Below are 17,791 nucleotides of genomic sequence, written 5' to 3'. Positions count from 1 at the left end.
TTCTTTAGTGAGGAAAATCATGGATGTGAGGAGCAGCAGCTCATCTGAAACGTCCCTAAAGCAGCAGCTGGAAGTTTAGTTCCACCATCTAAAAAATAAGAAATACCTGCATCTCTGAAACCAATTCCAAACGTGCCCTTGTGAACGACACAGTTGTGAGTTGAAACAGATTATAATGTTTTGGGTCAGATCAGGTTTGACAAGCTGGATTTTGTTGCTATTTTACTTCTTATTATTGTTTTTGTGGGCGTTTTTATTCCCCATGAGCAGCCCATGCCAGCTCTTCCAGAGAAACCCCCTATATCCCATATGGAGACAGTGGTGTGAAGTGGAAACGTCACAGGACGAGGTTCAGCACTGTTCATTAACTCACAGAAGCTCAGGTGCATTTCTCTCCACTGCCTTTTCACTCATCCCTCCAGGCTCCTGCACAACTGAGTACAGTTTCAATATCTGATTAAGACAATGCATTTCGGATCCTTTGTTGTTCTTGGGAAGGCAGATTTCCATGGATGGAGCCTGCTGGAGGGGTTTAGGGGGTGGTCTGGGAGCCCCCAGGGGCATGTGGGGAGCAGCCCGAGCAGATGGGGATGGCTTTCCTCGGGATCCTGCTGGAACATTTGGATGAGAGCTCATTCCTGAGCTCCTTGCCAAGTGCTGAGTGGCTCCTGGGGAGCATGAGCTGAAGAGGAAGGAGTGGGATGGAAGGTGAGGGCTGTACCTTAAAATGAGCCCCCGTGCCCTGTGCCTGCAGCACCTGAACATCACCGTGTCCCAGCACTCCCACGTCTTCTCCCTCTGACCTTCCCATCAGAAGGGAAGCTTGGCCTTCTCCTGCTCTCAGCCTTGATGCACTTCACCAACTAATTACAAGACCTGTGCCTCTGGGCCCCTTTGCACCCCTAAAGGGCAGGCATTGCAGCACCCTAAGAGGTGCTAATGAATAAATATTCACTTTGCAGCCTGCCTGGAGCCCTGAGGAGGAACAGCAGGGAAGGAATTAAGTGCTGCTGCTTTTTCCAGCTACCCAGGATTAACTGATTTTACCGTTCAAGGGGGATAAAATGATAAAACTAAAAAAGCAGTCTGTAAATTCCAGAAACAAGAACTGCCAGGCTCTGCCTTTTGCAGTAGATGGGGCCTGGACATTTTGATGTTCCTCTTTATTTGCAGCTTGGCTCCACCTGGAGGAGCCAACATTAAATACCAGCAGGTGGAGAGAGAGCAGTTCTACAACCTGAGTCTGTGGGATGGCTTGAAAAACCACAAGGATATTCCTTCATTTTAGCTCATCTTAAACAGGTTTTATGGAATTGTTAACAAGAAGCAATAAAAAGTTTTGAAGGAATGGAGGGAGGTCCATGAGTATTTAAAGAGCAGGCTGGAAATGCAGGTGGTGAAGGCAAAGCAGAGAGTAACAAGATCAAGCTGCACCAGTGAAAATCTGGTATAAATGTTCCTCCCCTCTGATACAAGGAAGAAGATTTTACTGTGAGGGTGGTGAGGCCCTGGCACAGGTTGCTCAGAGAAGTTTGCTTTTTGCTCCTTTCTGTTTTCCCCCTTTCAGAAGACAATTTTCTACCTGGAGCCAAAATGATCATTAGGAAGGAAAGGAACTGGAAATGGATACAACTCTGAGTGGACAATTGTTTGCTCTCATTATTGGATTAACTAGGACAGCAATCCCAGCAGGGCAGGAGCAAAACACTGGAGATCAAAGTGCCAGGGTTTATTTTAATTTTATTTTTTTTCTAAGTGAAAATGTGATCTGTGTGTGATCTGTGTCTCCACCACTCATTTCCTCCCCAGCCAAACACAGGATTTTGACTCAATGTTCTTACAGGTCCTTTCCAACCTTAATGATTCTAAGTGCATAATGATGACTATCAGCTCTATAAAATTACCTTTTATTATTTTCTGCTGTCCCAGCCATAATTCAAGGGCCCAACTTTGTTCCATGAATCCGAAAGTGTTGTGAATGCTTGGAGTTTAATACTGAGATGGGAATTGCAGACTTATTTGCAGCACCAGAAAGGAGCTCACAGGGATCATTCCTCACCTTGTTTACCCTACAGGCCACCCTTAGGGTGTGTGTCATTGCCCATTTTCCATATGGCATCCCAGAGATTGGTGTTCTCCTTGGCTGGCTGGTCCAGGCAAAGTTGGGAGGCTCAGGGACATCCATCAGGCCACCCAGATACTCATAAGGCTTCTAACACTGCACTGTATTTCTGAATATTTCAGTTTATCCTCTTCTGGCTCCTGTGTGCTAAGCAGTAAAACTGGAATAATTCCATCAAATCGCCTTGGGTTTTTTTTCTTTGCCTGGAATATGGCCAGGTATTCCTGTGTCTGGAGCAAAAGACAAGGGAAAGAAAAGGAGAACAGGTAGAAACTGAGTTTGCTAAAAATAAGTGGTTCCTATTTTCTCTCATTTGGTAGGAGCCTGGAAACAAGCTGGAGTAAAATCTTTAATTATAGTAGTTTTATCTGGAGATAAATTAATGAATGAAAAATGTTTCATCTGAAATGGAAATTCCAGGTCAATTTGACAAATATGGGATATGGAAATGTCCAAGGCCAGGTTGGATGGGTCTTGGAGCAAGCTGGGACAGGGGAAGGTGTCCCTGCCCATGGCAGGGGGTGGCACTGGATGAGCTCTGAGGTCCCTTCCAACCCAAAACATTCTGGGATTCTGTCTGTCGAGGACATGGGAGTCAAGACACAGAGTGAGGAAATCATTTTGGTAATGTGGGATTTTGGGAAGTGTGGGCGCATGTTCAGGGCTGAAAAGAAACCGAAATCTTCTACTCTTTTATTCCTATGAGGGGTCAGGAAATCTGCAAATGGCTCAGAGGACAATTGGAGCGATTGGTGCTTTGATCAGACCTTGCAAAGCTGGATTTGGAAGGGAGTACCCCTAGAGGTTAATGCTCTGAAAATGCAATGAATTCCCCTTTGTAATCTCACCCTCAGCTCTGACCTTGGGTTATTGTTTAATACAAAGAGTAAATCAGAGAAGATGGATTAGTATTGAAAGAGACTAAGTAGTCGAGAGAGCAGTAAGGAACAAACCATTAGTCTTAAATCTGTCTTTTGTTGGTAGTGTCGGCTCTTAACACCTTGTTCATGTTTTTGTCTCTTTGAGGGGAAGGAATCAGAGAGATAGAGGTGGAAACTATGCTGATGTGTCCCCTCGGTCCAGCAATCCTTCCCTGAATGCTGGGACAGAGAGGCTGTGGGATAAATTCTCATTGCACATTTATGGTGCTAAATTGGTCTTGTAGCTGAAGAGAATTTAGAGTTTTCTTGAGATCATATCTGTCTCTAAAGGTAGAGGAGTAAAATGTGACACTGCTGTCCCTCAGGGCTGCAAGCATTTCATCGGGAGAGCCCTGGAAATGAAGTCAGAGGGCCCTGAAATGAAGTGCTGGGGGATTTGCTTTTGAGGCTGCATTATCCCGATCTGCATGAACTACTCGAGGTGATGATATAAAGCTTTCCTGCTTTCCCAGGGGATGGGGTGCTGGAGGAGCTCTGCAGGAATAGATTTACTTCCAATTTGCTTGCTTAGCACACTGTAGCATGCAATTTATATTTTTCTGTGGGAACCAGGAGCATGTGCAGCCTCTTCCTGGGGCCTCTTTCTCTCCAGGTAGCCTTTAAGCTCTGTGCTGTTACTGACCCCCTTTTTTGGGGCTCCTCAGGAGTTCCCCAGGCCCATCACGTTTGTACATCACACCCAGGTCACAGCTTTCTGTCCCACAGTGTCCCTCACATCGCTGGTTGCTATTTCTGAATGCCCCTTCGAGCTCATTCTCTGCAGTAAAATTTTAGTGGGAAACTTAATGAGGTTTGGTTTATTTTTTTTTTAACCTCTGGGAATTTTTTTTTCTGAAAAGTAATCACTTACAGCGACTCCAATGTATTTTCAGGGATGCCAGGAGGAGAGTAGACACAAGGGAAAGGCACTCAGTGTTTTTTGAGCTGTTGGGAAAACCAAACCACTGTGGTTTGACCTCTCCAAAAATGAGAAACTATCAAGAAGCAACAAATCCCACCATCAGTTTGACCCTGGCAAAGTCATCTCCGAATTTCTGATGTATTTGAGTTAGGCTAAGACACCACAGGTAGGATCCAGTTTTCAGGAGAAGCTGCTGGAAGCTGTTAGTCTTACAAAAACACAGATTCTGGCCCTCCAGGACTTGATATTCCTTTGTCACAGCTGGAAACTTCCCAGCAGGAGCTGGAGCAAACCCTGAATTGGGCAATAACAAACATTTGGGAAGAGGAATAAATGAGCCCAAATCTGAAGAATTTGCCCCAGAGAGTGTAAGCTGAGTTATTTAAGTTTAGATCTTTAAACAGTATTTCAAATAACCATTAATTCCACTTGGTTGGGAGTTTCAGAGGATGATTGGGAGTGAGGAGAAAGAATTTCTCATAAAGTACTGAAGGGAAAACAAAAGCTGCTGGCACTTTTGTCTTATTTGCACATGAGTCCATGTTAATGACTCTGCCTCCTTGTTATAGATAAGTACTGGGATTATTTGCTCTTGAAATTAAGGGATGAATATTGTGTGTATGTTAAGAGAAGCTTTATTGATGTACAGTTATGTTATTGGGGCTTCTTGTTTAGATGTCCTCTGTTCTCCCCATAATCCCTTCCCCCCCTCTCCCTGTTGTTGCTTGCCTGGGCTGTCCGAGACGGGTGGAGGGAAGGTGTGCACAGGTGTGGAGGGAAGGTGTGCACAGGTGTGGAGGGAAGGAGTGTACAGGTGTGGAGGGAAGGAGTGTACAGGTGTGGAGGGATGGTGTGCACAGGTGTGGAGGGAAGGAGTGTACAGGTGTGGAGGGATGGTGTGCACAGGTGTGGAGGGATGGTGTGCACAGGTGTGGAGGGAAGGAGTGTACAGGTGTGGAGGGAAGGTGTGCACAGGTGTGGAAGGGAAGGAGTGTACAGGTGTGGAGGGAAGGAGTGTACAGGTGTGGAGGGAAGGAGTGTACAGGTGTGGAGGGATGGTGTGCACAGGTGTGGAAGGGAGGTGTGTACAGGTACCCCTTGCCTGAGGCAGGTAGAAATGGGGAAGGCTTGTTGGAAAGCTGGGGAGTGCAGCATGACAACGCCTCACCTCCAATCCAGCTACAAGGAGGTTTCCACCAAGGGATGGCAAAGAAGAGCTGACCTGGCAGATTTTGGGAGGGGCCAGGGCTGGCTGGAGCAATCCCAGGGGTTTAAAAGGCAGAGCAGCCATTTTGTGGACGAGCACATGGTGGCAAGTCATGCAGTCCCAGAGCTCTGCCTTTTTCCTTATTCAGTCCTTTGTTGTATTTTTGTTAAGGTTTAATAAACCTTTGAAATTTTAAAAGTGAGTGTCATTTCTCACACTCTTGATCTCTGCTCTGCCGGAGTGGATCTTTCACCAGCATCCTGGAGAAGGGATCTTTGTGGAAATAACTTGTTCTGATGACCTGTTAGCATTCAAAAATAGGAGAACATAGCAGAGAGCCCCCAAAATGCTACCATGGGAAGCTACAGAGGGCGTGGGGCTTGTAAACACCTACAAGGAGTGGGCACTAAGGGTCCTCTAGGGATGCAACCAGGACACTGATAAAGCTGATTTGGGGAATAACAAAGGGAACAAAGAACAAGAATCCAGTGTACAGTGACTGCCTATAAAAAAGGAAAACTGGATACAGCATGTGATTTATGCACTAATGAGGAAAAAGCAAGTAAGCAAAACATTCAGAAAGCCACAGACTAGAGAAGAAAAAATTCTATTAACAGCATCAGAATCCTCCTGGTGAGGAAGGTGGGATGTTGAGGACAATGAAGGGACATTCAGAGATGGGTGGGTCAAGAAGTAGAAAGGGGGAGTTTCCAGAAAATGGGGGAGATATGAGAAAGTTCTGCATGTGCAGGTTGTAACCACCCCATCACTGCAAAAGGGCTGAGACAATTGGATGCTTTGCACCCCAAATGTTTGTGTCTTGCAGTTGGACTAATAATAATTCCTGGATTGGACTGTCAAGGCTTTAATTACCCTGTCAATAAATTCTTGGCCCTGCATGTAAACTGTGTTCCTTTGGCTCAGGTGCCTTGGCAGGGAGCTGGTGAAGTCATCTGCCCTCCAAAGTCTGAGTGCAATAATGTAGGATGACTACAGGGCTTTCTTTGTGCCCTTCCAGAAGGAACAGAAGTGGTTTCCTGGGCAGAAGTTGTGGTAACAGCTGTAGCTTTAGGTGGACTTCCAGTAAAGGAAGGGAGAGATTGGTTGATATCTGCCTGGAGTTTTGCTGCAGGTTTTTTTGCAGTCGGGGCTGGGGGCCAGGGGGGGAATGAGCTCTGATTTTAGTAAATATGTAATGAAATAGGAAAGGAGGAGAAGGTGCTCTTCCAAAGTGTTGGATGTCTTCTAGCACAGGCACATTCAGACAAGGTTGCAAACTCAGGCAAGGCTGTTTGCTTTGAGGCAGTAGGAAATTATCATTCCTGCTCACAAAAGCACAGGCTGGATTGTGCAGGCAAGCTCATTGGTGAGTTTTAGTGAAAACTGTGTTATAAAAGATACTTCTGAAAGAAAAAAAAGTTGGGTTTTTTTGAAAAGATTTCCTAATATCTAGCTCTTAATTTAGTCTCCTGATTTGGATTGTAGTTTTCAGATGTCTTGTTAAAAGAGCTGATGTTTTTGCATCCCTTCTCATCAGACACGAGGCTTCAGGTGGCTGAGCCAAGTGACCAGTCCTCTGCCATTGCTGGCTGTTAATTCCAACAGAATGGAGAAATAAAATGCACCTGCTAATCACAGAACTCCAGACTGGTTTGGGTTGGGAGGTACCTTAAAACTCACCTCGTTCCACCCCTGCCATTGTAGGGACACCTTCCACGGGACTATCTCTTCCTTCCTGCAGTCTGTCACCTTTCCCCACCTGCTGTGGGATATGTGAGGTATTTTGTGTGTGTGTTATTAATTTACCTATTTTGCCAGCAGAAATGCCATAATATCCCATTTAAATTTCGCAAAGTGGGATTTGACTGGGGCTGTTCAAGCAGCTCTAAGAGCAATGGGGAGAGGGGGTAAGGGCACGCCTTTATTTTTCTCCCTTAACCTGTTCCCATTCCCGAGGATGAGCTTTCCCTGCTCTGAAGTTCTCCCCACATCCTCTAGATGCTACTCGTGCTCTGCAGGAGCCGAAATTCCCGAGCAAACCCCCGAGCCGAGCGTGCCGAGCTCCCGTGCCAAACCCTCCCCTAATTCGCTTTCCCGATTGTTCCTGTCACATCGAGAATTTACAGAATTGTCACTTAAGAGGAGAAAGTGACAATTTCCCTCGAAATCTTCTGGTTGCAGGGACCCCTCTCGCCCTTTTCCTCAGCACATTAAATGCATCCAGTGCAAGGCAGCGAAACAGCAAATAGCAAGACTGCCCATTTTAACTTTCCCCCAGTCTGAGCTCTGTCCTGCGAGGAATTTCTAATGAGCTTTGCATTCTCTGTTATCAGTTCCGGGATTAAAGGAATATCTTGTGAAGTTTGCCATTAATTTTAATTTTGGGTTCTCATGTTTTCACCTGTTGTTGGTTTGTTACATTAGCACTTAGGAAAATGTCTTTTTTTAAAGAGAATTTGTGTGTCTTTGTGTCTCTTCTGTTGTGTTTTTGCCCATCCACTCCCTAGGGGAAGAACCTTTTTCTGATATCCAGACTAACCCTCCTCTGACACAGTTCCAGCCATTCCCATGCTCAGATTAATTGTAAAACTGAGTTTTACCTCACAGGCTTGACTTCTACTCTTTTTCCTTCCACTTCACTGGGGGACCTTCAGCAAAACATGCCAGTGCAGAAAATCAAGAGGAGGATTTCAATCCCCTACCACACTGAGGGGTCTATGGAAGGTAAAACCATCCATATATTCTGCTGAATGCCCCCAAAATTACTTCAGGCTGCCTGCAGGTTCAGCAAGGTGATGTTGCATGGGTTACCCATAAATCACAAATCCATGGCAAACTGGAACTGAAGCATGAGGGAGCAGCAACAGCTTCTGGGACTTTACAGAGAGAGATCCTGGCCTTCACGGGGTTAAGATGTTTAAATCCCAGGTTACATTCCTGTGCCAGGGCTTTGCTGGGTGGCCTCAGCCTCTCTTTGCCTCTCCAGCCTGACTTTACCTTCCCTTCCTTGTCTGTGCCTGCAGGGAGCAGAGAGAAGGGCTGGTGGGCTCAGCTGAGTGTGGCACGAGTGTTAATTAATAATAGACCACTTATGCTGTGAAAGAGCTGCTTGTGTGCAGTTTTGGATGTTCTTTCCAAAGGTCAGAAAAGACATGAGCAGCAAACCCTCCATCCATCCTCTCAGAGGGGATGCTGTTTCAAAGTGACTTGGACAAAAGCCACAAAATTCTCCCTCAGCAGCCACAACCAGAGGTGTAAAACCTCTGGTCACATGTAAATGTTTTCAGAGGAAAAATGCAACTTTTTCAAAACAAATCCTCGCGGCTTCAGCTCTGAGTTATTCCAGTTACTTCTGCATGAAGCATTTAAAAATGTTTATATAAAATCTAGTTAATATGAAGCCCTTCATAAATTTTAACTGTCTGTGGTGACAGCTCAATAAATTTTCTTGACCCAGCCAACTGTGTCTCTCGGAGAAAGTGTTTAATGTCCGTAAGGAGCCCCAGGCAGGTGGCATTTGGCAGATTCGTGGTTGGGTGTGGACAAGCAAGAGGAGCAGCCTGGGAGTGCTTGTTCTGCCCCAGCCCAGGTTGTGCTGGATCTGCCTCAGGTTCCTGGGACTGGCAGAGAAGGGAACAGTAGGATCATGATGGACTGGTGTTAAAATGTGGGATCCCTTTCCTAGGAAAGTCCTGCAGGGCTCATGGACATCAAAGCTTGGACCTTCCTGCCCTAGTGGAAGGTGTCCCTGCCCATGGTGGAATTGGAGGAGCTCTTCCAACCCAAACCCCTCTGGCGTTCTGTGGTGACCCATGTTACAGCTATCTCTTTTCCCTGAAAGGTTTTAACTCATGCCTCCAAGAACAGGAGGTTCCCCAGCAGGTTGGCTCTTTCTTGCTGCCTGGAAGCTCAGCTTCCCTTGGGGGTAACCTCACTATGAACATTAGCTGATGATCCCCACCCCACAGGTGTCAAAGGCATTTCATTTCTTAAATTCCTTTCAGAAGCACAGAGGAATTCTCATGCCAAACAATTCTGCTGGGTCACCAGCCCCAGATAATTAATATTTGCTGAGGTAAGGGAGGTGCTGAGCATGACCCTACAGAGCTCCTCTGTCCCTCTCTGCAGCAGTGTGTTCCAAGACCTTCCTGTCCTCTCTCACAACTCAGCAAAACAGACATGTGGACAAATTTCTCTTCTTACATGTTGTGTTTGCACAACACTTGGTTGTGTGCCCTGTTACAGCTTAAAATGTGCAAAGTGTTGAAAACCCTTCATTTTTCTCTCCTTGTAAGATACTAATTTCTATTTTTGCTACCTGGCTGAGAATCCAATGCTCTTCCGAGTGCTCCTGGGAAAAAAACTATGCAAAAGTGCTGGATCTCGTCCCATCCCCAGTCATTTACTTCCTTCAGCAGATCATGAAAGAAAGAAAATAGAGCAGTTCAGAGATGGTTTTTATATCAGAAACAATTCCTTTTTCTGCTGATTACACTGTGCACACGGTTCCTGCACATCCTGGGACCAGCACCTGCAGCTGCTGGACTGCCCCCAGACACCCCAATTATTCCCAAAAGAATAAAATGAACAATTTTGGAAAGTGCCTTGGGGATGCAGGCTGTCAGCCTTTTTCAGATTGTTGTGCTTTTGCTTTTACTGAGGCTTTTCCTGTCTGTGGCTGTTCCAAATGATCCCAGAAGGGATTTTACACAGGGTGTAAATACAATCTGATGGGTGAGAACTTTGATAGTTTGGAGGAGTGTACTTTCATGTAGGTGTTTTGCAGGTTTAATTTCCATTTGGTTCGGTTTGGCTTGTGTCAGGAACTGGAATTGGATGGGGATTTCATTGCTACAGATGGTGCCTTGACAGAAATCTTTGGACTAGTACAAATGGAACAGAAATTTCAAATTATGCCCACAGGCTCAGAAGAAGAGAATCCAGATCAGTAATGCAGCAGGTGTTGGCCATTTGTAATTCCTGCTTCCCCATTTGGGTGATATCAAGCAGCCTTTCAGCTCTGAGACTTGTGCAGCTTTGGCTCTGATGTATTGATGTCAGCAATACCTTTTATTTTCCCTGAAACACAATTTCTGCACGTGTGATGCAACCAGAGTTCAAGCTGAGTGCTAGCCAAGGCTTTGTTAACTTTTTTTTGCCCATCCTTTGGGAACAGCTCAATTTGCACCTGAAATGAGCATGCTGAGCTTTCCTGGTGCCTCTGCCTAGGATAATCCTGATTTAAAAGCCCTGACTGGAAACTTCAGCAGCCCTTGGCTCTGGTATTTAGAAACATGGGAGTATTTTGATGGTCTTGGTCACCTTGGTGTTTCCTCCTTGAGAATTAAAGGGGAAGTTTGAGGATAATTATTAGTCTTGTGTTTGTCTAGTGTTGTACCATGGTAAGATTTCCAAAGCAAAGGAAACATCAATCTTGGTGCCTTGCTGGAGTTTACTTCGGATGGTGCTGATTGTACATTTGCAAACATCAGATTTTAGCTACACCACATTTTTGGTATGGAAGAATGGAATTTCTTAAAGCAAGGTTCACCCCATGGCAGAAAATATTTACTCAGAGTTGACCATAATGGGATAATAATGTAAAGTTTCTGAACCTTGTGGGTTTTTTTCGAAGTCACTTTATGCCAACAATTCTTCCTAATTTGAGACATAACATATGATGTTTCATTTAAAGATAAAAAGTGTATGAAGAAATGTTCTTACCATTTAGTTTAACTTAAAACTTAAGAAAACATTCTAGGATCATTTGAAAGGGCCAGCACTAAAACTGTTACAATACATGAATCTCCTCTTCTACCTTGGTTTATTTGGTGACTGTTCTTGTATTTTGGAACCTTCCTGTAGGTTTGTTGGATAAAATTGAAAAGTCCAGTGCCACATTCCTCATATTGGTGTTTTTGATGCAGAACTCCAGGATTCAGGATGAGGTCCTGGCCTGCTCATGTGTGATGTGTGTGCTTTGGCTTTATGGCCAGGTTTCAGCCTTTTCCTAAAGCTTCACTGGAGGGGGGTGTTTGTGTGTCACAGTTGGCTGAGGGATTTCCATCTGAGTTGCTTCATTAGCTGAAATCAGTTCAATTTAATTGATTTTGGTTTGTGCTTCCTGGCTGCAGCTGGGAGGTACTTCCTGGTCAGACCCCAACCTGTGTCTCTTTGAGGGATAATCCTCTAACATTTTCCTGGAATATGCTCAGGAATTCTGGTTGTTCTCTCTCTTGCCCAGCTGCCTGTCCCCACATTTGTCACCTCTGCATGGATGCAGTCCTGTGAGACACAGGGAATTTCTTCCCTCTGCTTCCCAGTCATCACTTGCCACACAGACAGAATTTTTTCTTTGGATATTAACTGCAACTTGGAAACTGGGATATTATTGCAGTTATCACAGAATCTTATCTTTTTCCACCCCTGCCATGGGCAGGTGAGAGGTCCTTCTCAGGAGGGAACCTTCCACTGTCCCAGGTTGCTCCAAGCCCCATCCAGCCTGCCTGGAACTGTCTAAACCACCATAGAAACCAAATCGTGGGGAGTGGAGAGATGTTCTCTGAGCTCTGAGAGGAGCTCAGTACAAAGAAGGATCAATCATAGGAATGTAAACTTGGAAATAAAAGCAGAATATGGCTTTAGGTCTCACAGGAAAGTGGAATAAAAATGCCCTGACAGCAGAAAAGGAGAGTGTGAGGTTGACACCAGGTCCTGTTGGTGTAGACACAGAATTCATTCTGTGATTCTTGCTCGTTTTTTGTTATTCTTATTATTTATTACTCAGAACGGATTATGCCAATGGATTAATTAGCATTTTAGCACAGATCCAGCTGAACTGCTGGTAAAGAGCACCCTCAAACCTTTGAAGGAAGGATGCAGTTTTCCTTATCACTCGCCCCATCTCATGGTATCTGCTCTTTGCAAATTATTTTCCACAAAAGTGGACAGGAGACAGTGTCTGATATTGAAAGCTGGAATAGAGCTCTTTTTCCCAAGTTGTGTTACCAAAGCTCCTTGTTCATCAGGTGGATATTTATCCTCAAATGCTTGATATACTGCTGAAAGATGAATTGAAAGCCTCAGTGGATTTCTTGGTTCCTCTCCTGGTTGATGTGAAAAAAATCCTGCCAGGGACGACATGGACTTGGATGGCCAAAGGACTTGTCTGAAAATAACAAAGCTGCAGACAAAAATATCCTTCTGTCTGTTGAGGTTTAACCTCTCCTCCCAAGGTGAGGAGGAGGATTGGGAAGAAAGTAGCAGTTTTGTGATTGAAACAAAACAAAACATAATAATAATTGAAGTGAAAGGGAGAGATACAGAGGAAAACAACAGGAAAGATGAGTGATGCCCAATATCAAAGTCCCCCAGCAGTGACTGTTCCCTCCCAGTCAGCTCCCCCAGGCTTTGCACTGGGCATGGCATTCCATGGCATGGAATATCCCCCTGGCCAGTGGTGGGTCAGATGTCTGGGCTCTGCTCCTGGCTTCCTGGGCACCTCCTCAAGGAAAGCTGCACAATCGATCCCAGTTTTGAGAAAGAGAATAAATAATACATTGTCAGGCACACAACACAGGTGCCTGGATGTAAGTGCTGGAATTTAAGTGCTGTCTTTCCATCACACCTCTGCACATACTGTGGAACAGGTGAGGGATTGTGCAGAGTGTGGGCCACTAAAGCAATGCAGCTATGTGATCTTGGAGGTCTTTCCCAACTTTGATGATTCTGAGCTGCTGTCTTGCAAATCAGAGTAAAATTGCTTTCTGCAGTCTGGAAAAGTTGTGTGTGTGAATTCCTACCTCTGTGTCAATTAACCCAAAGCATTGAGCTGGCCTTTATTTGCATAACCAGTAAGCATTTTTTATGGAGAGACCAAGACTTTAGAAATGCTACCCTATCACTGTGGCAAGAAAAAAAAAATTGCACTTTTAATACCCAGTGTCTCAGAGGATGGAAGTTAACACTGCTGAGGGGAGGGATTGGCAGCACGTACAGAGCTGGTGCTGTTCAAAGTAGTTGAACCTTGTCACGGTTTCAGATGTGACTCAGGAAAGGACAGCAGAGCTGACCTACATCCCTTTGAGTTTAAGGATGTTGACAAGGAGTTTAGATAAACAAGGATATAACTCCTTTAATCTGCTGGCAGGTTGTTTGATTTTTTTTTTTTTGATGCTTTAAGAAGAATTCCTTCTCTCTTCACTCTGACTGCTAAAACTAAGTTGCCTGGGAAACACAGAAACCAAAACTGTTCTGTGCATCCTTGGTGCTCACTTGGGGATCCAACAAAAAAATATGCTCCCAGGAAAAGCAGCTGTTTGCTGTGTGCTTGGATTTATTTTTCTGGGTGTTAAAATCTGCAGAGCTGCAAGATAAAAAAACTTGGAAAAATCAGCCTTCAGTCCAGCATGGTTTTTATCTCACCCTAAGTATGAGGGTCTTAACAGCCCATTTTCCTTTGTATTACAAGTTCTTTCCTATGGTTAATCTCCTTCCAATTCCTCAGCAGTTGATTTACCTTCCTTTTTTTTTTTTTTTTTGAGAGAGAGAGAGAAAAATCAATATAAAAACTTGATAGCTCAAATTCATTTTTATTTTTGGAAAAGCCTTAAACCCCTCAGTAAATGAGGCTATAGGTTGAGGCTGAGCACCAGCCTGTCCTTGCCATGCTTTATTTTTAGAAGCTCCTGTTCTGGGCTTTGCCATTTGTGCCTCAGATCTGATCTAATTGTTGAAGACAAAGAACTGCTCTGGCGGCCTCTCCCAGGGATAATCTCTTATGCTGAGAAAATCTTTAGACTTAATTAAGACAGCTTTATCATTCCTGTGAACTTGCAGAGTGGCACAAAAAGGCCCCATTAATGCTCAGAAAGTCTCTCTATTCTAATCCAGTGATATTAAGCAGAGGTTTATTTCAATGAAGGTAACAACCCTCTCCAAGTGGGACTTGTTTTGCACAGAGCTGTGGATCATTCCTTTATCTCCTCTAGAGATGTAACTTGAAAACTTACTCTACAAATAATTATTTTTACATCTTGAAAGTGGTGCTAAAGTTAAGACCCCGATTGAGCTGTCATCGGGAAAGTAAAAATATCCTCCGAGTTTACCTCTTATAAGGCCTTTTTATTTTTGTAACTGTTTAACAAGAAATGTAAAGTTATGCATCTGATCAAAGAAAGTCCCCTGATGTTTTATGCAATGTGTCTGCCTTTGACTAGAACAAAAAATAGATCTGAGAGTACTTTAATCTGTTGAAAGCAGAACTCTACTTACAGTAAGTGTCAGATCTTGATTGTTTGAAGTGACTTAGGGTTCTCTCATCTGAACTTGACATTGTTTTACTTCATTGTTCGTGTATTTAAGATAAAAGAAAATCATTACTATTTTAAAGTTAACACAAAGAAAGTAGTGATGATCAACAGCAAAGGTTCCCAGCTCCTTGTCTGTGGCTTTTGGGGATGCTGTTTGTGAGTGACTCTGTGTATGTTCCTTATGTACAGTTATGTATTTATGTTGAATTACTAGTGCTCTACATTGTAGTACTAAAGAGCTGGAGGACAGTGCTGTATAAACAACAAAAAGATTCTTTCAGGTCTTCACTTTGGTTTGCAAATTTGGACTTGGATTCTTGCAGAAAGATTAGTGCTGTTTTCTGGTGGAGTTTATACACTGGTTGAACATGAAGCCTTCAGTAAGAAGTGAAAATGTGTGAACTTTAGAAACTTGCTTTTGGCTTGAGACTGCTCATCACTTCGCCTCCAGTTATCAGAGTCTATTTTACTGACTGTCAAACAGAGGAATTTGGAGGATTTGCTTCCACCTTCATACCCAGCAGCTCACTGGCACAGGGTGCCCAGAGAAGCTGTGGCTGCCCCTGGATCCCTGGAAGTGTCCAAGGCCAGGCTGGAGGGAGCTTGGAGCAACCTGGGCTAGTGGAAGGTGTCCCTACCCATGGCTGGGGGTGGAATGGGATGAGCTTTATGGTCCCTTCCAACCCAAACCATTCTGGGACTCAGGTACAACTCCCATCCTGGACTACATCAGGCTTTAGCAGAGGGGTTTGCTGGGAGGGGAGCAATAGACGTGGCAAGAAGTTGTTGCTCTCCTGAGGGGAGGCTGAGTGTGCCTGGGGCTTGGCTCCATCCCATTAATGTCCCCCTGTCATGGACCCTGGGGAATGGCTGTGTGCTGCCTGTAAGGCACCTTTGCTGCACCTCCTGCTTTTCATATTACAGATTTCTTACAGTTTTGGGTCATGGTTGAACCAGATATGCCAGACATAATGTTGGGAAATTCAGGTCCTACTTGTGGTTCTCCCCTTCCCACTCCCTCATTTTATCCATCATTTAGCCCTTCATTCCCATGAGTCATTTCATCCTGAAGAAAGACTTCTGTACAAATCGTTCCTTGAAACTCATCCCTGCTCCAGTGGAAAGTTCTGACCTCAAATGATCTGCAGGGAAGGAAGATATTTTGCCAAACTCCTCCCATTTGCTCTGCTCCATGTTTACTCCTTAGTCTGTGTCTTGGGAGCCTTTAAGCACAGTCCATAAAGTCTGTGGGGTCTGTGCCTCCCCAGTACAGGGACACTGCCCCCTGTTCCGTGGCAGTGGCTTTATTTGTGGACAAGGACTCGTTCACATCCACTCTTTGGGCCATCCCACTGTGGCTGTTGCAGATATCAAAGGGAAAGACCTGGTAAGGACTTGCTGACCTGCCACAATCAAAATCGGCTGTAGCTTTAGGTATTCCAGTAATTTTGTTCCAGGGTTTTGCTAAATTACAGATGTTGCACAGGTAACAGAGATGGGAGGTGGTGGGGAGTGAAATATTCTTCAGCTGCACAATTAGAATAAAACCAGAACAAATGAAGACCAGTAAAGTTTCTGTCCCTGCATCTTGTACCTGGCTCATCCTGTGAGTTCTGCCATTGCTTTTTTTTTATCTACTTGAGCTGTCATTGCATGGGGCTTTTAACATGAGAATTCTTCCCAATCAGGAAGTAATTATAATCATAGACTGAAATATTTAATGGAACAACAATCACAGTTTTATTTATTTTTTATTGCAGCATATGTTTCTCTCCTGAGTTTTGGAAGATGTTGCTGCTTCCTCTTCAATCACAGAAAGGAATGAGCCATGACATTTCTTTTTAATGAAAATGCTGATCTAGTGTTGTCTTTGTAGAACTAAATGAAAAGTTTCTAAGGCTGACTTGGTTGAATACATTTATGGTTTAGCCTGTGGAGTGCTGATTTATTGTTGGTGAGAAGTTTGATATCTTTTTTCATGTTGAGGCTGATCTTTAAGAGCCAGGGAAATCTTGGCCTGCTTGGTATTTGGATGATTTTATATGGTAGGAAAATCCAATTGTTGAGCAGTGACTCGTGTCTGTTAGGGCTGTTTAAAAGGATCTTTTCTTGCCAAAAGGGAAGCAGCACTCAGGTTTATCTTTATGGAAGAAAATGGATCATCCAGGATGGTGTGTGGATTGTTGTTTGGGATTTTTTAAAAGGTACTCCAGTGTGGTTCCTGTTTGGTTTTTTCTTTAGTTGTTATTTTTTATATTTAGGTAGGACAATACAGTAGAGAGATAGAACCAGTTGTCCTGTTTTCCCCAGCTTTCCCTCAATCCACAAGAAAAATCTGGTTAGTCTCTCCCATTTCTTCAGAAGGGTCATATCCCTGACAGCTACCTCTCCCATCCTTCTGCCCTGCTGATGCTTCTGGGGAGGATGGTGGGCTCAGGATGGCAGGGTTTGTGTCCCTCTCAGCTGGACCAGCTCTGGATCCTTGGGAAGCTGGGACAACCCAGGACAGGCTCTTTGCTCTGCATCTTCCTTGCTGTGCCTGAGGTGGCCACGGCTCTGCTGGAAAAGACCTCCAAGGTCATCCAGTCCAGCCTGTGCCCCATCCCCACCATGTCCCCAGCCCAGAGCTCTGAGTGCCACGTCCAGCCCTTCCTTGGACACCTCCAGGGATGGGGACTCCAACACCTCCCTGGGAAGCCCTTTCCAATCCCTGACCACCCTTTCCAGGAAGAAATTCCTCCTGGTGTCCAACCTGAGCCTGAGTCATAGCTTTAGGCCATTCCCTCTCCTCCTGTCCCTGTTCCCTGGAGCAGACCCCTGGCTGTCCCCTCCTGTCAGGGAGTTGTGAGAGCCATTGGCTCCTCTAACAGAGACACCAAATCTCTATAAACAAGCCAGTCTCCATAAGATGTTCTTAGGTGATTTAAAAAGAGAATGTTTGAGTGTCTGGCAGGAGCTGATGTTCTTCTGTTTGCAATAAAGTGCTTGGATACCTGACTGCAGCAGTCTTTTCTCAGGGCCCAATGTGCAGAGTGCTGTTAAATACAGAATTTTACTTGGTTTAGTGGGTTTTCAATAAATAAAACCCTTCCCATGATAATGGTACAGCATATACACACACTGTGCCAAAGGACCCAAATAATGTGTGGTTGGCTTGGGGAAACTGCCATTAGCAAAAAGCAGAAGAGTACTGCTTTTAATGCAGGGTACCCAAAGCCATTGAGACTGGCTGGGCTCTCTTCAAATAAGTGGTTTCATAGCCCATTATCAAATAGTAACTGGGAGCGTGAAAAAAACCCAATGGTATGT

This window comes from Sturnus vulgaris, chromosome 9, assembly GCF_052056855.1.
Source record: "Sturnus vulgaris isolate bStuVul1 chromosome 9, bStuVul1.hap1, whole genome shotgun sequence".
Taxonomy (NCBI): Eukaryota; Metazoa; Chordata; class Aves; order Passeriformes; family Sturnidae; genus Sturnus; species Sturnus vulgaris.
The sequence above is the reverse complement of the archived record's forward strand: the minus strand, read 5'-3'. Positions refer to the sequence as shown.